The sequence below is a fragment of the Lissotriton helveticus genome, chromosome 5_1, assembly GCF_964261635.1.
Source record: "Lissotriton helveticus chromosome 5_1, aLisHel1.1, whole genome shotgun sequence".
In the NCBI taxonomy this organism is placed as follows: domain Eukaryota; kingdom Metazoa; phylum Chordata; class Amphibia; order Caudata; family Salamandridae; genus Lissotriton; species Lissotriton helveticus.
The window spans coordinates 1,027,246,422-1,027,272,301 of record NC_136065.1 but is presented as its reverse complement, the minus strand read 5'-3'; the positions used below and the strand labels follow the sequence as shown (position 1 = coordinate 1,027,272,301).

Below are 25,880 nucleotides of genomic sequence, written 5' to 3'. Positions count from 1 at the left end.
ATCTTTTTTTTTCAAAGATCTTTTTATTCAACATGTCAATCAAATAACGCATGTTACATAGGAGAATACTCAGGACCTTGTGCCAATATTTGTCGCTAGTATGAGTCCAGTTTCTCTGGTGGAGAAGTCCCATCACATCCCTCCCATGTTACAAATCATGTCTATTTTATGAAGTCAAACAATGATGGCAACCCCCAAATTATAACAATAAACAAACTCCCCCCAACCTGCCCTCCTCCCTTTCCCCAGTGGTGGTAATGTCTTTGTAACCAACTGTCGGACTTTCAGATGCACCCAAAAAGGAGATGTATGGCCAGGGTAGTTCGAGACCACCCCCAGGACCTTTTCAGAACTAGAATAAATGCATGGCTCGTATGGAGGTGGGCAGACCGCAGATGGCAAGCCACGAGACAGGTAGGTTACCAATGGGCCCCATTTGTACTCAAAGTTCTTGTTCTCATCCCTAAAAATATCGGCTAACCTTTCCATGGTGTGAAGTCTCAAGTGCTGGGAGTTCCACAGCGATACATCCCGGGTTTCCTTCTTTTTCCAGGCTGCTGCTATTGTTTTTTTGGCTCCCTAAGCATGCCCACAATATTGCCTTATCCGCTTTTGCTTGGTGTTCTAGATCAGGATCCCTGATGCCCAGGAGAGCTCCCTCTATAGTTGTCGGAATGGGGTAGCCAAGTATGTCTTTGATGTGTGAAAGGATTTCCTCCCAGAAAGCACGAATATGGCGGCAGTCCCACCATATGTGGCAAAAGTCCCCCTGCAAACCGCAACCCCGCCAACAGAGGTCAGAAGTGTCTGGGAAGATCGATTTGAGCTTAGTACAGGGTACAGATACCAGTCAAAAAGCGTCTTGTAGTGGACCTCCTTCAAGGCGCTTGAGTGATTGTTCTTGGTTAGATCTCCCCATATGTGTTTCCACTCCTCCTCCATAATATCCCTCCCGATCACGTGTTCCCAAAAAGACATATCTTGTGGTGCGTGTACTATTGATAATAGCATGGCATACAGTGAAGAGATTGCCCCTTTCATAGTACCCGCTCTCCGTACCAGCTGTTCTATCTGTGTGCGTCCTCTAGTGGCACCATCTCTCACCTGTGGGTGAGATACCCAGTGTTTAATTTGGAGGATATGGAAATGTACGCTTTTAAGGACCTGGAATTCTCTTTGACAGCTCTCAAACGTGAGCAAGTCAAAGCTGTGGAACATGTCTGAAATCATATCCCTTACCTTTTGACTTCCCCGGATAACAACGTCTCCAGAATAACTTTGGCTCCTAGATCGACCCTGCAAATGCTCTTTCCGGAATGATGAAGACCGAGGCTGGGAAGCCTCCGAGGACCGTGACACGTGCACCACCATCAACTTCAAACGGCGCTACTTTAGAGACTTCGGTTTAAGCTTCTGGCAGGAACCTCAAGCCTCGACATTGTGGTGCTTGCCTAAACACCACATACAAATTGCACGCAGCTCCATCACCTATATATGTTGGCTACAAGACCCATAAGGTAAGGTTTGAAACCTGTAGACACAGAAAAGGCACACTGTTCCACCAACAAAAAAGTTATCGAGGTGGGTCAAAAAATCGACCTGAGGAATCACTTAACCGGGCCCACATTACAGCGCAGAAAGAAGAAACTGACGTTCGTGCACCAGAGGGGACTTATATGGCTCCACCGACGTTATGACCGGAGTCTACGTCATTGTGGAGCCATACAACGCAATCCCCCGGCATGCAGAGGTACTGCGGAAAAATTTCTGGATCCAGACTGGTGCCTGGGAAGAATTAAAAAGTTAAGGAATCTGCGGCTAGATGTCTCTATCAGATTGCTGGAATTATTCTCAGTCACTGGTAAATTATTCAGGAGCATCCCAATCCATCCTTAGTCTGCACACCATGCCACTTCAGTTTGGACCCAGCCACATGTAAATCAGTATTGATCCTGCTCCAGTGGGCAGAGTCCTGCCCGAACTGCCAAGCCTAGTCCTTCCTGAATGGGAGTACAAGCAACCTAGGACAGGTTTGCCCTAGTTAGGGCTCATCAGCCAGGTATAGCTTGGTTCCAGTGGCACAGTGTGAACAGGACGTACATCTGGGAATACCAGTCCCACTTTGGGGCGACACACTGAAGTATACAAAAAAGTGATGGCTGGAATGCTGAAAATAATCTCAGCCACTGATATTTACGGTGGGTGGCATCCCAATACCTTGTTATATTGCACACCATGTGTTGCCTTAAGTGGGAAAAGCATGGCCAGACTTGGGTTCCTTGCTTACTGAGCTGAAAACCCATCACTGTGCCATGGTTTTTAGGCCTGGCGCTAGCCAAAACCTTTGATTTTACTAGCATTATGTGTATAATATGGTTACTATATTTATAGAGGTTCCAACCAGCCCTCTTTATCCATTGGCCTGTTGTGGTTATTCTTTTTTTTACCCACTGCAGCATACATAATATGTAATCACACTTAACCCATTAACTAACTTCACTGTGAGTGACAGCATTAAGCTCTTTCAAAAGGAGTACCTCCTTATATGAAGTAGTTCCCTCTACGGTGCAAGAAACGTCTGTGGCAATTTGTGCTTTTTTGACAGCAAAAACAAATTTTGCTTTTAGCCAATATTATTATTTTATATTGGTGAAGGTCCAGCAGGTCACCCAATAAAACACCTTTACAAAACCTCTGATGAAACAAAACCAGTCTTGACAAAACCAAAAGTCTTGTAGTCAACACTAGACCTATTGACTTCCTGCAGAGGTTTCTGGTAGCTCACTTACAAAAGCCTATGTATAAAAAGCATAACCACTTGGTGAATGATTGTTAATCAGAAATTTCCTGAAAGTGGATACCCTCTTCTAGGGAGCTGTGTTGGACATAATGGGCCATCGGAATTAAGGGGTTTCTGGTAGAAAAGGGTAGAGGCAGAGGATGGGCTGGGGACGGTCAGGCTTTTGGATGCCCACATGAATCTGCCCCTTCAGATGGGCTTCTCCAAGAAGCCCTTTCTGTAATGGGAACCCACATACCCATTAAACAAATTCGGAGCAGTATTATTACACATATCACTGTGTTCAAGAATCCAAGGGCCAAATACTCTAATGACCATAAGATTTGAAGATCTCATTCTCATGTAGTATGTTAATACGGTAGCTGTGTCTCATATGTAAATATATTTGTTTGCTGCCTGTCCACACCCTTATTATTATTATTGTTATTATTATTATGTACCAAACAGTGGCTCATATGCACGCAGATTTAATCGATGGATACTTTTCTCTCCTGTTCCTCGTTGGTATTCTCTCTCTCCTGCTTGTAGCACTTCCTCTGATGTGTAGGTGCTGCAATCTTGCACAAATCAGAGAATTTCTCTACACTGTCTTTCTCAACTAGCTGTATATTTATTAGGATGACCAAAGTGATGTTCCTCTGCAATAAAGGGCATACAGTAAATAACCCAGGCTAGTTGGACACTGCAACTGGTCATTGGCTTTGAGGCATTTGGATCAACTAGTCCACAGGCTTGAAAGTTGTAAGCAGCAGTTAGCCACTTCCAGAGTTTCGCATCTTTTTATATAAGTGTCGTACTGGCTGAGGCGGACAGCCCAAGCCCTGCCTCCTTTTAACCAGATCTGGTCTCCACTGAGCTTCTGTTTGATGTTTTCCCTTCCTGAAGTACCACCTCATGCATGGTACTTCTCTGCAGGTTTTGATGCGGCCTTGCTTGTGCTAATGGTTGATTTCACATCTTCCTTTGTTTGTATAAGAATTATTCCAGCGGGTTAAATAGGGCAATTTACATTAGCTCAGTTAGTTCATAATGTTTTCTCTCCTAAGTTGTAGCCTATGGGTTCACTTGAAGAGAAATATTGTCTGTCATGCGTACTGTTGAAAATTCAAGTCTTTACTCATGCATCATTTACTTGGGATAAGGATAAAAGCTTAGAGTCACAACTCACTAATATATTTTTAGAAAGCTGGAGCTGTCTCCCCGAGCTAGGACCATCAATACACAGAGAGAGGAGTTAAATGCCAGCCCCTTCTGCCATTGTTTGTTAGAGTCAATGCCATGTTAGTCAGCCAACATTATAGCCGTTTGGAGCTGTGGGTATCAGTTGTGGCAAAATGAGTTTGGATATCTGAGTGTAAATCAGAAAGGCATTCAGAATTTGGATTGATAATGATAGATTTCAAAATGGTTTAAGGATTACTAAGTGATAACATGAAACTGCCTATGCACGTGAGTGGTGAGGTGAATGTCAACCCACATAATAATTCTTGAGATACTGCTGTTGTTCTTGGCACAAAGGAGCCCACTTTGGTGAAATGTCTGGTTGTAACGATTCCTGCCATTTTTAATATCATGACTTCCTGTTGTCTAAGATCTAAGCCTGTAAGATAGGTGCAACCTGTTTCTCCGGTGCACTTTCCTTAACCCTGACAACTGCCCCCCACACATCCACAGCCCTCTCATCTCTCCCTCATACTGCCACTACTCCCTGTCATCTCACAATCCCACAGCCCCTCTCATCCCTCCCTCACGCTCCATCTCTCCTCTCTGTACTGCCTGCTCACACATACTAAGCACAGTTTCTTTCATGTGTCTTGTCAAAGTTTTCGCCCCTCAAACCCACACTCTGCTCCTCTTCCTAGGGTGTCCTCTGTGTACACAGGTCCTTCCTGTTCATGAGACTGTGGTCTGCTCTCCCCTTCTTTTGCTCTATCTCTCACACTCTCTTTCTGCTCTTCTGTCTGGAGTTTAGTCACCACTTCGTGCATGAAATACTTATCTCTCTCCATTTTCCTTTCTATCTAGTCTGTGCAGCTCTCACCTTATCTATTCACCATGCCACATGATTCCACTGCACAAATACATTCCACACAATTCCACCTCACACAAATTCACAGCTAACAATTCCAATACAGCCCACATAAGTGCACTCCACACCAAATACATCCACTACACTCCAAACCAAAACACATAGGTAAAAACATTGTCATTTACAACGCCAATAGTTCTGACTCTCCCAAATGCGAGACCCATTGCATTGAAAATGCTTGTTAACATTGGCGCTTCCATCTCTCACCCCTCATTCTAGGACAGACATTAATGGTTTACCACACCACACTTGTCCTCCGAGCCAATCTATGATTTTCCAGACCCAATGTTGAACCAGAGGATACCATTCTGCCCCTTCAGATCCAGATTTATAGTTTTGCACCCTGACAAATTCAGTTAAATGAGAGTGGCTTTCGGCTCTGCTTGCTATCTCAATAATATATCCCATAACATCTTATTATGGTCTGAGTTATGATCTCCTATTTCCATAGAGACCTGTTCCGGCACAGGAACGGGTTTATGCCTCACAGGGCCTGGATCCACAGGATATCATTCCAATTCGGCTTTTGACAAGAGCTGTGAATGTTAGACAAGGCACACGGTTAAGAGGAGACTTGTTTCACACCCCACATTTTTACATTATAGATTCCATTTAAACATTGAAGTAATACATTTTCTTAATTTATCCGTGAATACATTTAGCTTATACCTAAATTAGTGAAAAGTTCCTTATTCTGCCCGATACCTTACAGCCTGATTCATCAAGCCGAATTGCGCTCGCAAAGGGCCAGATTCTGAGAATCTGGCCCATTGCGAGCGCAATTTTTGCATTTGGGATTCATCATCCCAAATGCAAAATTCGGTAATTGCTAATTCGCTAAATTGCGAGGAATTACATTTAAGGAATCTCTATTTGAGATTCCTTAAATGCAATTCATCAACCATTTTTAAATTGCTAATTCGCAATTTTGGGCCGCTATTTACCGAGAGGTCAGACCTCTCGGTAAATAGCAAAAACTTAGAAAAATGCTTTTAAAAGCATTTTTCTAAGTTGCATGTTGCACACACACATGTCCTTTGGACATGTGTGTGCACAACACCAGTTTCAATTAGCATTTAAGGGGTGCTACAGGGTGTCCTTTGGACACCCCTGGCACCCTTTAAATCGCTATCTTATTTGCGAGTAGCAAATTGCTAATCGCAAATAAGGAATACTCCCCATTCATTCCTATGGGCCTTTCGGCCCATAGGAATGAATGGGGAGTATTCCTTATTTGCGATTAGCAATTTGCTACTCGCAAATAAGGAATGTGTAGGAATCGCTATTTATTTAGCAATTCCTACATGAATACCGTTTTGCGAGTCCCTAATAGCTATTCGCTATGAATCGCTATTAGGGGCTCGCAAAACGGCCCGTTGATGAATCAGGCTGAATATTCTCTCAAACATGCCCCATTCACTTATAACTCTGCGCACCAGGGGCCATATAACAGAATACGGTGTGCTCTCGTTGTTTGCCAAGGGGCACCTTTCAAAAGGTGTGTCCTGCGCAAACTAGGAGAGTGTGGCATATTATATTGAATGCGCTCCTCACAGGGCAGCTGCAAATTCATGCTGCCCTGCGGGCACTACATTCAAGTGAAATATGGAACAGCTTTGAAGCATCCGCTCCATGTTTTACTGTGCAGGTGGGTGCAGTGAGTGACTGCCCCCACCTGCAAGAGGATGTCTGTGGATGCTCAGTTTGGTCAAGCATCCGGGAGAAATTTGTTTGGGTAATATCTGTTGGTAAACTATTTTGGTAAGCTGGTATTCGCCTGCTGGGTATGGGGATGGGCTTGGTAATCTATTCAGTGCTTATGACTATTGATGAGTATCCCCTGGAAGAGAAGGATAAGTTACTTACCTGTAATCCTAGTTCTCTTCCAGGGGTATACTCATCAAAGTCATAAGCAAGCCTCCCTCCTCCCTGGACGAATACCAGACCTATATAATAATAATAATCCACATTTGTAAAGCGCATAATCACCCGTAAGGGTCTCTAGGCGCTGGGGGCCGTCAGGAAGATTAAGCAAGCTACTGCCCAGAGTCACATGGTGCTGGGCTAATCTGCCGCCGGGGATCGAACCGTGATCCCCAGATTCCAGAGTCAGTCGCCCTAGCCGCGGCGCCACACCTCTTCCTATATATGTACCTGTTACTCATGCTGTGATTACACTGTTATACGCCGTCCAAAATAACTAACCTAACTGTCACCTGTGGTGCATGATGGGAGCCTGGGAGTTCCTGGAGGCCTTAAAGGCACAGCACCAATTTTCCAATGGTTTTCTATGCAGCCTGTCTAGGCTAAACCTGCCTCTATGATCCTGCCTGTTTTTACCTTTGAAAATAAAGGTTGTGTGTTTCAAAGAAACTCATGGCAGTTTTCTTATTTACATATATGGTATATGGTGACATATTTCTTTATTTGTTCAAATGTAAAAGTTTTACATGCAATAGGGGCAGTTTTGGAGCCTAATATGGTGTTTTTCAGGCTGCATATGTATATGTATATCTATATGCATATAATCTATTATATATATGGGTATTCATATGTATATATATATGTAGATATATGCATATTATTGGCTATTGCTCGGGATCCCGCACGTGGGCGGAACTATTCAGTGCTTATGAATATTGATGAGTATACCCTGGAAGAGAAGACAAGTTAGCTGCAAAACAGTCCTGTGAGCACAAAAACACATGTGTAAATGCTGATAGAGTACTTAAAGGGGGTAACTTTCCAGGAATTTCCCTTCAGTACAAGAAATTCAAGGGCAGTTTTAGCCATGTCGCCACCATGCATTCAACACACTGGATAATGACTGGTATAAAGACAACCCTGAAACACAGCAAAGAAGAACTGAAAGATGTCGTTGAGCTTGAAAAATAGCTCCTTGACACCGATACTGTAGTTGATGGAAAAGCAGCCTTGGGAAAACTGAACAAATCGAATGCAGAGTTTAAATTTGTAAATTTGTAAATGTAAATTTATAAAGCGCATTAAGCCATAGACATGAAAACATTGTAACCAACAAGAGCATACCTGGGACCAACAATGCAATTATATCCGCAAAAAAAGCCAAGTTTTCACATTCTTGCGAATTGCAGAGTATGAGGTAATACTATCAATATGTACCGGGAGAATGTTCCATAACCTAGCAGCTGCCACTGAAAATGCTCGCTCACTCCATCTCGCTTTCCTAAAGCTGGGACAGTCACTTTCCTCTGACCAGCAGATCTCACTGTCTACTGGGAAGGTACCAGTTAAAGACAGTTCTTAGATAATAAAAGCCCTGTGCTGGTTAAGCACCTTAAAAACCAGACACAGGGCTTTGAATAACAGCCTCTTCCTTCCTGGAATCCAGCAAAGATCCCTAAGCCCCTACCTCAACAATAGATGTGTAGGAACTCCTGAAACTAGTCGCGCCACCGCATTCTGGATAAACTGAAGTTTATTAAGGGAATACTGGTTGGCGTTCAAATGCAGAGCATTACAGTAGACAGGGCAAGATTTTATTAGCACAAAGACCACCGACATTCTTAGCTCCTCAAAGAGGGAGGGGAAGATCTTTTCAAGCACTTGATGATTCAAAAACAAGAAATCACAGTCCTATTAACCTGGAGGTCAAATGTCAGTGTGTTATCCTAAAGCACCCCCAGGTTTTTAGCAGAAGTTCTAGGAACTGGTAGTGAGCCACAAGTCTCCATCCATCAGTGGTCGGACAAACCGAGTTCCCTGCCCCTAAATTCACAATCTCAATCTTATTGGAATTTATCTTGAGACAGTTTTCTTACATCCAGGTACTGACTTGCCCCATGCACAACCTAAACGTGTCGGCAACACCTTTCCAATTGCCTGATATTGAAACGATGATTCATGTATCATTTGCATAGGACGACTTAACACAATAGAACTTAAAAAACAGACAAGACGGTAAAGACATCACAAATGTTACTAAAGAAAACCCATATCCTTATTTACAAGAGAATTACCATATTCAAAAGCAGACACATAGTAGAGTACAGAGGAGGGACAGATACAAAAATCAGAGAATCGTGACTTTCTCTGAATCCTTCGCTGACTCAGACAATTCAGACCCACAGAAACGCTCTAGCACAGGATCAGGACACTCACACAAACATTTTTAGCCTGAGGCCAGAGAGGGTGAAGGGATGGAAAGGCAGATGATGGAACCAGATCCCATGGGACGAAAGACCCATCACAATTATTACAGATGAGGTCCTGAGGGAGAGTGAAATCAACACTGATCACTGATAGCCATTAAGGACACTGATAATACCAAGGTATTCCTATCTGTACCCTATGCAAACATAACTCGTCCTTGGATGAGATCTCCCTCCTAATCAAAGGTCTATTCTATAAAGTGGCTCAAAAGGACTGACCTCTTCACTATACAAACTGAATTACACCAATTATTTCATTAGTTAAGACTTAGTTATTACTTCATGAAGAATGAGACAATCCCATCCCTTTCAGCAACCAACATGAGACCTCCCTTAACCTTGATTCCCCGATTACGATCATGCACCTGAACTCCTGACCTTTGAAAAACGAATGCTGAGTGATCTTGGTTGCATACATAACAGGAGCTCATTCGCTTCCTACAACATCGCCCTCACCGAACGAAAATCTCTAAATGGTCTGAGACATAATGACTGTATTGGCATTAAATCAGCGGACATAGAGGGTGGGATTGCGGTTCAGTGAAGAGGTAAATACAACTCATAGGTCTTAAAACTATTTGGAAACGGGAATAATTTATCATTAAGGGTAACACAATTCCCCTAGATGAGATTAATAAAAACAACATTCTTAGATTCATTAAATATAGCAAGGAGGAATATTTTCAGACACCTAAAGAATTAAACTTTCATGATCCAAATCACAGAAAGTATGGAGTATGCCCCCAATATCAGTCTTCTGGTAATCCTGGATATAGAATCCTTAGACACCAACATCCCTTAGAGAGAGAGTATTGAGATCATTCGTCAAGTACTGCGTACACACGCTACCCATTACAGGTTCCTGCTGAAGTTATGTGTGGCCACCTTACAATTGCCCTAACATGCAATTACTTTGCAAACGAGTATTATCAAAAGTGTAGTAGGACATGTGGATAGTTTTGCTCCAAATCTAGCAAACCTGTATTCTTTCAAGCAAATGTTTGTGTACACTGATAATACCCCCATCATGTCGATTAAATGTTAGAAAATATAAACTGAATATATTGTTATGATCTGGCCTGAATCTGACACCATGTTAGAGACTTTTATTGACTACCTGAACAAAGCCCAAAGCATTATGAGATTCACCTACAGCAGTGATCATGATAACATACCTTTTTGTAGACCTTATGGTCAAGAATGATAATGATCACCTTATCACATCACTTTATTGTACACAGAAAGAAAGGAACACTCTCTCAAAATACCAAAGCTTTTGTTCACATGCTATGAGGGATGGCCTACAACATAGGCAGTTTTTTCATAATGCATCGTAATTGTACCCCCAATACAGATTACATCAGAGAGGCTAATCTGCTATTTATGAAACTGACATACAGGGGCTAGCACTGGAGAGTAATAGGAATGGCTATGAAGCAAGCCTGTTTTTGTCCTAGAGAAGAAAGAGCCCCTACAACCGAGAAAAAAACACCAATCGGAAGAATCTGTATACATCACTACATTTGTCAGCATACCAACAACATATTCCAGTCCATGCAAAAACTTTGGCACATTCTCAAACAGATTGATGTTGCATTTGAACTACAAATGGAGTAAAAACATTAAGGATCCTCTGGTACATTCTGGCAGTAGGACAACACAAGGTAAAACTACTATCGCAAGCAGCTTGAGATTGGGTCTGATACTAGGAACACTGCAAATGAGGGAGCTATATAGCATACTAGTTCAACTCAAAATCAAAAAACAATTTACTCATGAAGGCATACTAGTTGACCTCACATTATTTTCAACTGTAACACCTCAAATGTAGTTTATTGTATTTGATGTCCATGCAACCTCATTTATGTAGGTCAAACATTGCAAAAAATCACAGCAAAAATTGGACAGCGCCGAAGTGGCATTAGGTGCAAAGCTGCCATTGCACCTTTGGTTACGCATTACCTAGACTGTGTTGCTGGAATAGGAATTTACCTTAAATAAATGAAAAGACAAGAGGCGTTTGGCAAAACAGGAACAAGTTAGTTTAATTAAAAACAGCAGCTGGGAGAGTATCGACAGAGGTGCTTTCAAAGACAGTCTCAGAGTACAGAAGTTTTGGCCACCCATAAATACATTTTGTGGGCACAATAAAGCACTTTCATATTCTTTGAAAAGCATCATAGTCATGAAAAACAGGTATGCCCATCTGATAAGGGGACACAGATGGCTCTCGACCTCGGGAGAGTAATGTGTGGGCTTGTGTGTGCGTGTCCAGATGTCTGGTGTGGTGAGCGTGTGATCATCTAATGCTGTGTGCATGACGTGTCCTGATTGGCTGATTGTTCCTAACTACATGTTGTATCTAACTTTGTGCTATTTTGGAAACGTGCTACTTTGGCCAAACGTGTTTTATTGGGGCCAATCTCCTCTGTTCTGTATGTGGTGTGACTACCTATCTGTGGGGTCAAACATTGCACTCACTGACATTGATGCCATTTTGAGAGCATAAGTTATGGTGTACATCAACTTTGGATTTGCTGGTATCGACATCACTGTGCATGCATAGGTTAAAGTGTACATTGGTTCTGCATTTACTTGTATTGGCATCATTTTACAAGCACAGATTTCAGCGTACATTGATATTGCATATATTTGTACTGCCGCTGCTAAGCATGCATACATCAGGGTATACATTTCTATTTTATTTATCGATCTCAAATCATCCCGCTGATGATAGCAGGTGGAAGATGATTGATGTGGCACTCTTGTCAGCAAGAGGTACTGATATCTCATTCACACTACAACAATTGGAATGCAGATGGATTGATAAATGTGACTTTACCTCAGAGTGACTAATGCCAACGGGGAATGGCGCAATTACATAACACTACTAAATAATTAACAGGTAGATTTTATCCTCGACTCGAAATGGAACTGCAACCTGAATGGTCCTTGGTTCATGATACACTGTCCTTCACTATGTAACAGTGACCTTGGATTCATGTCTCAATGTCATCGATTCTTGCATGTGTCTTACATCATCTATATTTATTTATATAGTGATTATATTCCTTTTTTTTTACATTTTGGTTTCATTGTGTTATGACCACCACACAAAGCGGCAGTTCCCAATTTTGGATGTACCTTTGACTCTGAACTGATGCTTTTATGTCAAATTGTCTTCCAATTGCCTGACATCCACTTGACTACGATTTATGCAAGATGTTGCCTTAGATTACATCTTAATGTTGTGTTTATTCTTGAGTGTTAATATCTATGTTGTAAATACACAATTGATAATATCTATGTGTTTCTGAGTCCTTAAATTAAAATGTTGTGGTCGCTATGAGAAGCAAATGCACTGTGCTCCTCTTTTCACCTAGCATGGTCTGCTTGAGGTTCATTCAATACGCATTACATTGCAAGCCTCTCGTTATCTTGTCTGGATGGCACTGCAGTATGAGCCTCGATCTTGCAGGTGGACATTTTTACCATTGGCCCGCCCATCCCTCACCCCTCATTCTGGGATAAACAGTGAATGTTTACCACACCACTCTTGTCCTTCGAAACAGTCTATGAGTTTTAAGGCTCGCTATTGAACCAAAGAAAACCAGTCTGTTCTTACAGAGCCAGAGCCATAGTTTTGAATCTGGCCAAATTCAATCCGGAAAGAGTGACTTTTGGCTCTACCTGCTTTCTCCATTATATAGCTCACAAAATCTTGTTATGGTTTTATTCATGATCAGCGGTCTCCTGTTTTCCTAGAGATCAGCTATGATACGGGAGCAGTTATATGCCCCACATGCCCTGGATTCATAAGATATCGCTCGGATTTGGTTTTGACAAATGCTGTGGATGGTTGATACGTAAACATGGGTAAGAGTGTTGTAAGGTTCGAAAGGGTCAGTGCACAAAGCCTCCATTTTGAAGTTCACATTTAAACTTGACCATTTTAGACTGTGATCTTTAACATGCTTTGCATGTACATGATAACATACTTAGAAAGTATTCTGCTTGCAGCACATTTCTTGGTAAGCATTTTATCATGACATACACTCTGTTCAAGGCTAAGGAATACTGAGCATGTTGCCATTGCTTTGGTTGTCCAGTTGGAGACAGCTCTGAATGGGAAAGACAAGCAATCACATCAGCATTGTACCTCTGACACAGTGTGATTATATAAACCACTTTTGAGCCACGTTCATCAGAGGAGCCCTTCTAAAGATTTTCCTGGAATGCTTACCTGTGACTAAGCCGCAGCCCTGGTGACTCTAATCTCTATCATGCTAAGAACGGTAGCCTGCTCTACACCAGATTGATTTCCTGATACGTCACACACAGGTATGAGGAGTTGGGTTGTTGGAAGGGATCTGGCAGAGGGTACTCCCACTATGCTCTTGATAGTGTAGGTAGTTTTAAGTAGGAGTATAAGTCTGATATATCATCATATATTCATATAATCGCACTGTAAAGTTATAATGGTTGAACAGTTTATCTTTTGCACCATTCTTATAAAGTTGGTTACATAGCTTTTTTTCCTTTTATTAATAATTGCAGCCATTGTTTTTTACACAAGAATATAATTGCTTCAATAAATTTATGAAATGCCAATTCGTATATTTCTTATGTCTCGCTTTGGGCATGCCTGAGTGACAACGAAAAGGTAGATCTGTTTCTACTATTTCCTTGGGAATTAGATTGGTCATGTTCTGAGGTTGCAGATACCATCCGTAACCCTATAAGGTGAGGGGTCTAGATGGGGCATTGTGAGCTAGCTAGGAATTAGGCCAACATACTCTGAAAATATGTGTGGACTCAGTCCCCATATGTTGGCATTTATGTTGTTTGGATACACAACCCAACTTATTTCATAGGACCCAAATGACAAAAAGAAACATTTGCAATCCCCGCACTTTTAAATTACAAATTCCTTTAAAATATAGAAGTAATAAATCTTCTTCATTTCCACAAGGTAACTTTACCTTTGTTTACATTTAGCTCATCCTCACATTGGTGAAACATTACTTATTACACATGGCACCTTGATTCTCTCAAGCATGACCAATTAACTATTCAATCTGGGCAACAGGGACATCCCAAATCCTTTAGTCCACTGTTTGTTACAATTGAAAGCAGGTTCTAATCATGGCCCAAAGATTTCCCGTAGGTCCCTTCAAGTATCTTCCTGTTCTGATGAGACACTGTGCATATGTGTAGGAGTCTAAATGCTGTCAACATAAGGAAAAAAATGCATTTACATTTGGGCTTTGAACTGAACACAGCTCAATATGGGCCTGTTGCATTGGCTAAACATATTTATAAACTGTTTGTACATCAAACACCCAAGTGTTTACTCATCCACCTTTTTACAAAACGTGTTATTGCTTTTCTTGTCTCATGCGACATTTTGCACTTACCTAAGCACAGAATATCTCCAAAGATTTGATTTATCTATATAAATAAAAACGTAACTGTTCGTTTGTTCAAAATCTCAAATCTCTGCAAGTTCTTCACCGATTGCTTTGAAATTTTGACACAACGTTGCATTCGAATACGCGCATGTTTTTGTATACACAAAGTTGGATTCAAGTACGCGTGTGTCGAATACGCATGTATTTTTAATCGAAAGTACAAACAGACACATAAAATTGTCAATGTGCATTTGATAAAAGTCTTAAATCTACGAAAGTTCTTCACCAATTGATTTGAAAGTTTGACACAACGTTGAATTCGAATAAGCACGTGTTTATATATACACATCGTTGGATTCGAATACGTGCGTGTCAAATATGGGTGTGTTTTTAATCTAAAGGACGAACAGACCCTATCAATTGGGTTGCTGCGCAACAACTACAATAGACGCATAGAGACAATAGTCTACATACATTAGGATGGACAGTTGGTGTCAGGATGGCAAACCGGGAAGTGGGTGGAGGGAGGGGGGAGGAGTTGGTTCACTTGGCAACATTAAGAAAGGACGCATAGAGACAATAGTCTACATATATTAGGATGGACAGTTGGTGTCAGGATGGCAGACCGGGAAGTGGGTGGAGGGAGGTGGGAGGAGTTGGTTCACTTTGCAACATTAGCGCGTGTTTATATATACACATCGTTGAATTCGAATACGCGGGTGTTCCATACGCGCGTGTTTTTAATCGAAAGGCCGAAGAGACCCTGTCGATTTGGTTGCTGGGCAACAAATACAAGGGACGCATATAGACAATAGTCTACATACATTAGGATGGACAAAAAGAAAACAAGTTACTTACCTGTAACTTCAGTTATCCAGTATTGGTATCTTTCATAGATTCACATACCTGAATCATTCTCCATCACCGAGGCGGGAGTCCCACGGTATATAAAAAAGCAGTGCCAAAAGTAAATTACAGTAGTAGGTCCTATGAGAAGGCGTGAGGCCTAGATTGTAGTAGCCTATCTACGTCACTATACTAAAAAGACCCTAGAACCCTCTCTGCAGAGCCAGTTCTCCTCAGAATTTCATAGCACAAGTGGGAATGAGTATCCCAAACTTAGAGAACTGACTCTCCGGGGAGGAGGGTGGGTGCATGTGAATCTATGAAAGATACCAATACTGGATAACTGAAGTTACAGGTAAGTAACTTGTTTTTTTATCCAGTATTGGGGTATCTTTTATAGATTCACATGCCTGAATCAGAATAGCAAGCAGTAAGCCAGGCAAAAGTCGGTTGCGTATGGTGGGTGCACTCCCATAATCTTATGTTTAACAACCAACAATTGCAAAGTAAATGATCTACTAATAAAAGCATGTCTAAATTCAAAAGAGTAGTTATCTAATACTCCACAGGAAAGGAATATTAGCATAACATAAACAAGCAATCTGTTAAATATGCCCTTCTTTTATATCAACAAAATACTGAATAGTATACATACATTATAAAATGAACCAAACATTGTTACCTGAATATGTTCCTATGGAAACAGGTGACGTAACACCGCTTGGCCAACTGCCGCATCCTCTTGATTTGCTGATTGCAGGCAGTAATGTCTTGTAAACTTGTGGACATTCTTTCATGTCGCAGCACGGCAAATGTTCTCTAGTGTCACTCCTGCAAACAATGCTGTAGATGCTGCTACAGCTCTTGTAGAATGAGACCTTACAGTCCTTTGTAGTGGTCGGTCAGCTTTAACATGGCAGAAATGGATCGCAGAGGCTATCCATCTGGAAACTGTGGCTTTAGTGACCCCTTTCTCCAGTGTAGTTTGGCCATAAGCCACGAATAGCTGATCTGACTTTCTGAAGTTCTGTGTTCTTAGAAGATAAAACTTTAAACATCGTTTAATGTCCAAAGAATGTAGTGTTCTTTCCGCCGGGGTTGTAGGATTTGGGAAGAAAACCCACAATTTCACTGGTTCATTCAGATGGAACTGAGAAGGCACTTTGGGTATGAAAGTTTGATTTGTTCGGAGAGTGACATACTCTTGAGAAAAATGTAAGAAAGGTTCTTTGATAGTGAAAGCCTGAATTTCTCCTATTCTCCTAGCAGAAGTTAGGGCTAAAAGCAGGGCGACCTTCCATGTCAAGAATTTGAGGTCCGCTTTGTGGATCGGTTCGAACGGGTGCTTCATCAGCTGTTAGAGGACCGTGTTGAGTTCCCATTCCGGTGGTGAAGGTTTAATTGGAGGATAAGTCCGGAAAAGACCCCTCATGAATTGTTTTATTAGTGAAAAAGAGCATAGTGATGGAGTGTCAGCCACTTTCCTGAACCTGGATAAAGCCGCTAAATGGACCTTTATGGACGAGAATGAAAGACCAGAGCGAGCCAAATGTAAAACATAAGGTAGAATTTTCTCAGTTTGAGCTTCGATAGGGTGTAAAGCGTTTGAAGTACACCAGGAACAGAAACGCTTCCATTTGAGACGATAGGTCTTCAACGTGTTCTGGGCTCGTGCTTTCTTCAAGATGTCCCGGCAGTCTTGAGGAATTTGTAGGTGTTGAAATTCTAAGAAGTTGGGAGCCATGCGTGCGATTTCAGAGATTGAGGGTCTGGGTGAAGTATCTGACCCCCGTTGCGTGACAGTAGTGTTGGAGCCGGTAAAAGTTTGATCGGAGGCTCCTGTGACAGCAACATGAGCTCCTGAAACCAATATTGACGAGGCCATCTGGGAGCAATTATAATTAGACGGCAGCTCTCCAATTTCATCTTGCGCAACACTCACGGAATCAGCGGGATCGGAGGAAAGGCGTAAGCATAGATCCCTGACCATCGCATGGACAGGGCATTGCCTCTTGACCCCTGTTGAGGGTATCTGCTGGCGTAATACCGGCATTTCTTGTTCTGGTGGGTCACAAATAGATCCAACGTTGGTTTGCCCCAAGTCTGAAACACCTTGATCAATTGGGTGTTGTCCAGCTCCCACTCGTTGCAATCCGACAAGGATCTGCTTAGTTTGTCTGCCAGGGTATTGTGCAGACCTTTGACATTTTCCGCCTTGAGAGTTATATCATGAAGCGTTAGCCATTCCCATAACTCTTGAGCCTCTTTTGATAGTGTAGCTGACCTTGTCCCTCCCTGCTTGTTTACATAAAACATGCTGGTGGTATTGTCCGTTCGGACCAAGACTGAAGACCCTGCGATTCTGGGGAGGAACGCGTGTAGAGATAGGAAGATGGCTCTTAACTCCAGACTGTTGATGTGGCATTTTATTGTGTTTCTGAGACCATTTGCCTTGCACCTGCAAGTCTTGGAGATGGCCTCCCCAGCCCTCCATGGACGCATCCGTCATCAGGACGAAGCCTGGAGGACTTTGCAAGAATGTGAGTCCTTGTTTTAGATTGTGAAGTTGTGTCCACCATTAAAGAGCATCCACTATACGTGGGGTGACTTTGATAATGTCCTCGAAGGAGACTGTCGCTTGCTGCCATTGAAGATGTAGCTCCTCCTGTAGAGGCCGCATTTTGAGATATGCCAGCGGATTGAGATTTATGGCTGACGAACACATTCCCAGCAGTGAAGCAAAGAGGCGAACAGAAAGTGACTTTCTTTTGGATAGCTTTATGGCCAATGCCTGTAGACGGAGCTGCCTTTCTTGAGACAAGAATGCCTTGCATTGTTTCGTGTCCAGACAAGCTCCTAGGAAAAGTAGGATTCTTTTCGGAACCAATTGGGACTTCTTTTCGTTGACAGCGAGACCTAGGGATGCAAAGAGATTGCGGCACACTGTTATGTCGCTCTGTACCCTGCATTTTGATGGACCTTTGACTAGCCAGTCGTCCAATTACGGGAAAACCTGGATCCATGATGAGCGTAGTGCTGCCGCTACTGGGGCCAGGCACTTTGTAAAAATCCTTGGCGCCGACTTGAGGCCAAATGGGAGAACTTTGAACTGATAAACCACTGTGAAACGGAGATACTTTTGATGTTTTGGATGGATTGGGATGTGGAGGAGCGCGATATTTTTTATCAATCCTTGGCAACACTGCTGGAACTGAAGCAGGGTTTTTCATCACCTTGACACCTTCTTTCCAGATATAATCTATAATAGGAATGGCTCTTGACACCTTCCTAGTTTCTTCTTTAAAATCATGGAGGAAACATTCTGTCTGCTCCACTGTCACCGGCAACTGAAATCTAGTTGCAGCTCGCTGCATGAGATTATAGAAACCACCTATGTCTTCAGGCGGTGAGTCTGAAGGTTGTGGGGTTGGTGGAGACGGCATGGGAATAACGTAGTCCTCCCACGGATCCAACGGAGGATTATTAGGTAACTCTCCTTCCTCTACTTCTTCATCCGAAGAAGTGTCCGGGGTCTGTGTAGGCAAGGCAGGTTGTGGAGTTTCCGTGACCGGAGACCTGGGCGGTGGAACTTCAGGTTGAGGAACTGGGACAGCAGGTTGGTCTGGAGGCACAACCTGTTGAGGCGGAAAACGTTGTTTATAATCTGCCAGCATAGCCTGTAAATCTTGCATGAGGCTTGGTGGTAAATGACTGGCCTCCGAAACACGAGACCTCCTCCGGTATTCTGTATGATGAGGGACTACAATGTCCTCCTGATAATAATGCCCGGAATAAGCATCTTCTTCTTCATCATCCTCCTGGCATTTAGTATTTAATTCTGAGGGATGGTGAGATATTCCAAAAGCTCCCTCATTGTCATCATCCTCAAAACTCTCCTCTTCGTCAACAGCATAAGTCTCTAAGAGATGAGAGGGCATAAGTGGCGAAATGTAAGATTCTTGCTGTCTCTGATATGATACTAATTGAAAGGTCTTTGAAAAAAGTGGGGTAGAAAAAGCCTGTTTCACAGCTGAAGGCTTAGATGAAGCAGAATCTATTTGTCTTGATGCCACCGGTGATAACGGTGTCACAGTCGTCGTCGATATGTTCATCGTCGACGGGGTCGACGACGAAGGATTCGTCGTCGATGGAATCGTCGTCGACGGACTCGACGTCGACGGGACCACCATCGACGGACTTGACGGGCTCTTCGTCAATGGACATTGCTTCTTCGTCGACGAGACGGTCATCAATGGTACCGTAGATGACTTCGTCGACGAGGGCTTCTTCGTCGTCGACGAATCGTCGACGAGGGTTCTTTTAGCCACAATACAGATTCTTGTAGACAGGATAGGAGAAGTGATGGCTGTAGTGGAGATCATAGCCGTAGATGAAGTAGAAGTAGAAATGGTAGTCACAGGTGAGGAGACAGTAGAGCTCTTACTCACGGTTTTCTTAGTAGATTCCTTGGTGGCTGAGGCTCCAGAGATATTAGATGGAGATCTCTGTGAAGAGCCTGAAGTGAAGTGGGAGGTTTTAACATGTTTTCTCCCCTCACTTGAATTATCCTCTTGAGATCTCGCTCTCTTACTGGAGGTAGAGGCTCTGTCTTCATCATCCGTAGAAGAGGATTTTAGCCACAAAAGGACTCTGGCCTCCCTATCCCTTAAAGTTTTAGAAGGGAAGGTGCGGCAGATCTTGCAATTTTTTGCCTCATGTTTTGGATAAAGGCAATAAATGCAGTCCTTATGTTGGTCATCAACATGGACCCTTTTCTTCTCGCATGTTCTACAAGGTCTAAACAAGGCCTTCCTATCAGACATCCGGAATGAAGTAACTGAGTCAAGACTCAGGGAGACTCCCTTCCACACAACGTGCCGTGAAAATCTGAGGAGAACTGGCTCTGCAGAGAGGGTTCTAGATGGTGCTCTAAGCTGATTGGTTGGTGCAAAGACGTTGGTCTTTTTAGCATAATGAGGTAGATAGGCTACTACAATCTAGGCCTCAGGCCTTCTCATAGGGCCTACTACTGTAATTTACTTTTGGCTTTCTGCTTTTTTATATACCGTGGGACTCCCGCCTCGGCGACGGGGAATGATTCAGGCATGTGAATCTATGAAAGATACCCCAATACTGGATAACATATTGTATACCCACAAGCATTGTGAAATTAAACATATTAGAAACGTGCGGTTACTCTTTTCTTTCTCTTCGAATTAACCAGACTGAGCCACAGCAACGTGTGGCCAGGTACAGTTAGTGCTGTAATAAATCATACTTAGCTGTGAGACCCTGCACTGTTGGATAATACATGTATTGATTACAGTAGTTTTACTGTTACTAAAACTGAAAAGAAGTAAATGAGATTCATGCAAACTCCTGGTTTTCTTCTAATGATGCATCCTGGTTCACATTAGCTTATCAGTCGCTCATGTTGTTTATAATCCATTATTGCTAGCCCTAAACACTAGGTGCCTGATTCAGAAAGGTAAACTTACACTTTTGTGTATTAAGACTGTTTGTTATTCTCAAAGGTAGGTTACTGGTAGCATCTTTACAACTGCAGAGTCTCAGCACATATAAAGATACGATAGTCCTATCTTTTTATGTACATAAACGAAAAGTCTATGTACATAGAAAACTATACAGGTGGGAAAACTGAAGTTCTCATCCTCAGCAGAAACAAAGATCTCTGGGGCCTCCAACATTGGCCGCCTCTAATGGGGGATCTCCCTAAACCGTCTCAATCAGTCCGTAATCTTGGTATAACTATAGATGACCAACTCTCTATGTGGCAGCAAGCGGTTAAGGTCGCCTCAACCTGCTTTACCATCCTAAAATGGCTGAAAAAAATACTTTGGATTCTGCCCAGGCCCACGCAAAGAATGGTTATACAGGCACTAATTGTGTCTAGACTGCATTACGGCAACGTATTATACTTGGGAGCCAACAAAGAAGTGGTTCGTAATCTGCAAGTCGCCCAGAATTCCGCTGCCAGGTTACTCTGCCAATTACATAGAAAGGCCTCCATCTCAGGATCCCTCCGCAACCTTCATTGGCTCAGGGTGGAAAATCGCACAAAATGTAAAGCCCTTTGCTACATGCTTAGGATTAAATCTGGGACAGCGCCACAGTACCTCAGTACTTTGGTTCACTCTTACCTTCCTATGTGCACTCTTCGATCCTCTTCTCAGGCTAAGTTCCAAGTCCCCCGGATCAAACAAGTACGCATGGGTGGTAAATCCTCTGCCTGTCTAGCTCCTTCACTGTGGAACTCTCTACCCCTAAAACTCCAGCATGAAACTATTTACTACAAATTCCGAAAAGATCTGAAAACTTGGTTATTTATTCAATAGTGCAGCTCCGTCTCTTGCATGTGTCTGTTGGCGCCGGGAAACCTCGGGGTAGCTGTGCGCTTTAGAAATTCAATAATAATAATAATAATAATAATAATAAAGTGTACGTTTACCTTTGTGAATCAGGCCCAGAGAAGTCATTTGACCATGTAGAATCCAAAGTCCTAAGCAAATCGCTTGCAGCTTTCTGTGTAGGCTTTAATTTCCAGGCTTTGGTATTTAGTGGATACAAAGCAACAGTTATTGTCAACAGAAGATTGGCACTGAATTGGCACTGCAAAGAGGCACATAGAAACGTTGCCCCTCTGCTATTCGCACTATACATGGATCCAACGGCTCCAGTGTTGTGTTTCTATCTAGGACCCTAATTCGATATTCCCGATTTATGCCCTTATAAGATTATAATAAATAATATCCTTATAGAGGCATAAGAATCATATCCATATTTAGTAATAGCCTATGCAGTAGTCCAAATACGGCAAGGCTACTCCCCTACACTCCTAGAAAGTACAACGGATTCTTTAAACAAACCAAGCCTCCAGCAGCCCGGGAAATCCCCCTGCTCTTGTTTTGATTTGCACAAGAACTCCTAGAGTCAAGAAAGAACTGTTAGTTCCTAGTGACGTCTTATGTCCAACCTTACGTCAAACCCGGCAGCTTTCAGGTATAAATATACCAACGTTGCCCGGAAGCCCAGCTGATGCGAGAGCCAAAGGAAGCCGCCCCTCCCATTTGACGCACTGAGAAAGACGCTCTCTTTTTCTCCAGCTGAGAAAATCCAGCTCCGGTGTTTCCAGTCACCCTTGCGGGTTGCTGGGATATCGAGTCCTGAGAGAGAGATACAAGACCTCCTACATTCTATTACCAAGGTACGGAGCTGACTAAACCCTTAAGAGAATTCTTGATTCAGATCCTTGGCAAAAAAACAACTTAACTTAAACTGCAACTAACTTACTCCTTCCCACGTATTAGGCTTAGGTCAGGTACACCGGGGTAGGCGTAGATAAGAAGCACCAGTTGAGTACGTTAGTCAATGTTTTTATGTATGTATATATTTTATCCATTTTAAAGTATCATATGGCTAAGAAACCATATCCATGCTTTTACAGTATTATTTATTAATACTCCATTTACTGTACGTACTTTACTTTATGATAAGTATTGCAATTGTGGCAATTCATTTCTCTTGCATGAGAAAGGAGACTGCTCAATAAATAACACCTTTTATTGAAAACGCCCGTCTCTCTATTTCTCTGCACTCTGGTGAAACTAAGTATGCACGATTGACTGAGTGAAATAACCGTCTATTGTTTTCACACGACTCTAGAGATACACTCTTTATTCTGAGGGAGCAACGTTGTCATGTTTATGCGGTTGTCAGAAACTAATCCCTTCTTGTCTAAATCCGGAGAGTTAACTCTTTCCTGAACATTCGAGAAAGTTTCTAGTGACCTCTGAGCTAGCTGACAAAACTAATTAAGTCTAATATAGTCAGTAGAGACCTAGTCGACCTCAGTCCTACGTCTACACTACTGTTTATATTATTCCAATGCGCAGAGCCTATTGGGAATATAGGAACTACACTACACCAGGAGATTATATAGGGGCGGGGAATAAAGATGAGAAATGACACATGTAGACTAAGCATGTAGATGATTATGGTCTCACTGACTGATCCCGTTTGGTCTGTCGTAGTTTTGCTTGGGGAGCTGAGGGACATCAGGGAAGTATTGGTTTTAGGATAAATGTATAGAACTCCCTAATTTTGAACATCTCTGTCCCATAGGACCAAAAGGGACACCTTTTGGTCCCATTCCCGCTGCAGTGGGCCAAAGGCAATATTACCTAACGGGTGGTCAAAATTGCAGCATCCATAGAGGCAACAGTGCAGGATGAATGCAGAAGGTAATGCATGATACATGGATATGGTACATGGGAGGTGTCTCTTAGTGGGGTAAACTGACTGCAGTGAAAATGACGATCTTCCAAAGGTTCTTGTTCCTATTCCAACTCTTTCATTATCATTATCACACACAAAACTCAAAAAGATTACAGTGTGTGTTAGAGAACGTTATATGGCTAGTGGGCCAGATTGGCTACATGCATTGTACAACCGTATTCGGAGACAGGAGGACTAGGCCTCCCTAATATAACAAAATACTGTCATGCAGCCCAACTGTTATTTATGGTGGAGTATGGAACTGCAGAGTAGGAGAAACATTGGTGCTTCATAGATCAGCATTCGCTGGCACTCACATATGAGACTTACCATAGCTGACAAAGAAACACAGAGCTTGTAGTCTTTACTTCCCCACCCCCTTTCCAATAATAAGGGCAACTCTTGCGGTTTAGGACATATAGGTATTGAGTATGGGTCTTACCACATTCCCATTCCCCCTCCAAATTCTGGGTAAGCTGATCTGACACATGAGGGATAAAGGGATGCAAGAGTCTTTGTGACTTTTAATGTCACAGCCGAGATCAAAACATTTGAACAGCTCAAACAGGACTATCATTTCCCACAGATGGAAAGCCCACATTATTTGCAAGCCTGTCACTTGGTACTACGAAGCATTATCAAACCCCACACGAGCCGTGCCGAGAAGCATTCTGAAAAATAGATGACCGCAAATGCCTTGTATAATATATATACAGACTTCTGATACACACACAGAGATAGTGAAAACTGCTAGGCAGAAAAGGCGGGAAGCAGAAATGTAAAGATAATGAGAAGTATCCCACACAGTCTGCACCACATCCAAAAGGGCCACAGGTAAGCATGCAATTTTAAAGATAGCCCAATGCTGCTTTTATGTGCCGTCAAGACTACAATACTGAGGGGCACGGGGGTAGGGCTCTACTGGTGTGCATGCAGGAGAATAAGCACATTGCTACACCTGCACAGGCACTTCCCTATAAGCGCTTTTGGGAGGAGATTCTAAATTATATTGAGACAAAAATAACTAAAAGGCAAACATGTGTGGTGCTAGGTATATCAAACAGTCAAACATGCTCACTTAGTGGAAGAGGTGTGGCGCCGCGGCCAGGGCGACTGACGCTGGAATTTGGGGACCACGGTTCGATCCCCGGCTCCGGCGGCAGGTTAGCCCAGCACCATGTGACTCTGGGCAATAGCTCGCTTAATCTTCCCGACGGCCCCCCAGCGCCTAGAGACCCTTACGGGTGATTGTGCGCTTTACAAATGTGGACTTTACTTTTACTTTTTTTAGTTCACTTTGGAGAAGCAGATTACACTGAACAAGAGAGGTTCATGTCATGGTGGGCCCCGGCATTCAGTTGGAGTCGCACCTGACATGGGCAGAGGGGACACTCAATGGCCGTTACCATTTGTTGTTTTTAAAATGTGGGCCCGCTTATTTCAGATGCCCCAGAAAGCGAGGATAGTGTCCTTTGGCTGCCAGGGGTTGGTGGGGGAGGCAGGGGCGGTATACAGGACATTTAAATAGAGACGGGCCAGTATTTGCTCCTTGTCATTTCTTGTTTTCTCCCTGCCATTCACCGACTTGGCCTCTGCCCTGTCAGTTGTTGCTCAGTTGCCATTGGTATCTGGCCACCTCACGGAGCCCAAGGTTGCTGTGGCAGGATCCCAGTGACAGCGGTACTCACAAGAAATGCCATTTCGGTGTGAATGGCCTGTGCTTACGCCGAGGATCCATTTGGCTGGTGGTGCGCCTAGATGTAAGGTGGGGTGCTTCCTCAGAACCAGGTGGTCGCTGGGCTGGGAGCAGCTTTGAATATATCTCCCCTGATTGTGGGAGTCGAGCCTGGGAGCATCTGGGTGGCGTCACAGGACTGGTTTAGTTTCCTGTGATTTACCTTGTTGAAATTCATATCCTGCGTGGCTGGGCAGGCTTTGCCTTGCTCTCTGCGATGGTCTTTATGTTCATAAGCATGGCGGATCTGACTTGGCTGCTTGGGGTGTGAAAGGTTTTGAACAATGCGAAGTGTATGGCACATTGATTTTAAATAGCACTGAGTGTCTTTGGGTAGCGGTATGCAGAGGAAGCATATGAAGCAATGAAAATTTACCCTGGCAATTTTTGATTACTGAAAACAACATATTGGCCTCCGGTGATTGTGGGGCAGAGTAATAAGGTTAATGGGGTTGCTTATTGAAAGGTTTAGCCAATATTTGTGTCAGGAAGGTTTTATTGTATACTGTTTGAA

At 42.9% G+C, this 25,880-nt stretch overlaps 1 long non-coding RNA gene across 2 annotated transcripts in view; it reads right to left on the bottom strand.

Moving 5' to 3' along the window:
• LOC144753476 (uncharacterized) overlaps window positions 1-25,880 on the bottom strand; it is a 485,329-nt gene that overhangs the window by 69,227 nt on the left and 390,222 nt on the right. Inside the window, exon 6 of one of the 2 annotated variants that reach the window (XR_013594378.1) lies at window positions 13,088-14,307. The exons of the other annotated variant lie outside the window; for it this stretch is intronic. This is a non-coding gene — a long non-coding RNA (uncharacterized LOC144753476). Of the gene's footprint in view, window positions 1-13,087; window positions 14,308-25,880 lie in introns of those variants that run through there. 2 annotated transcript variants of the gene reach the window in all.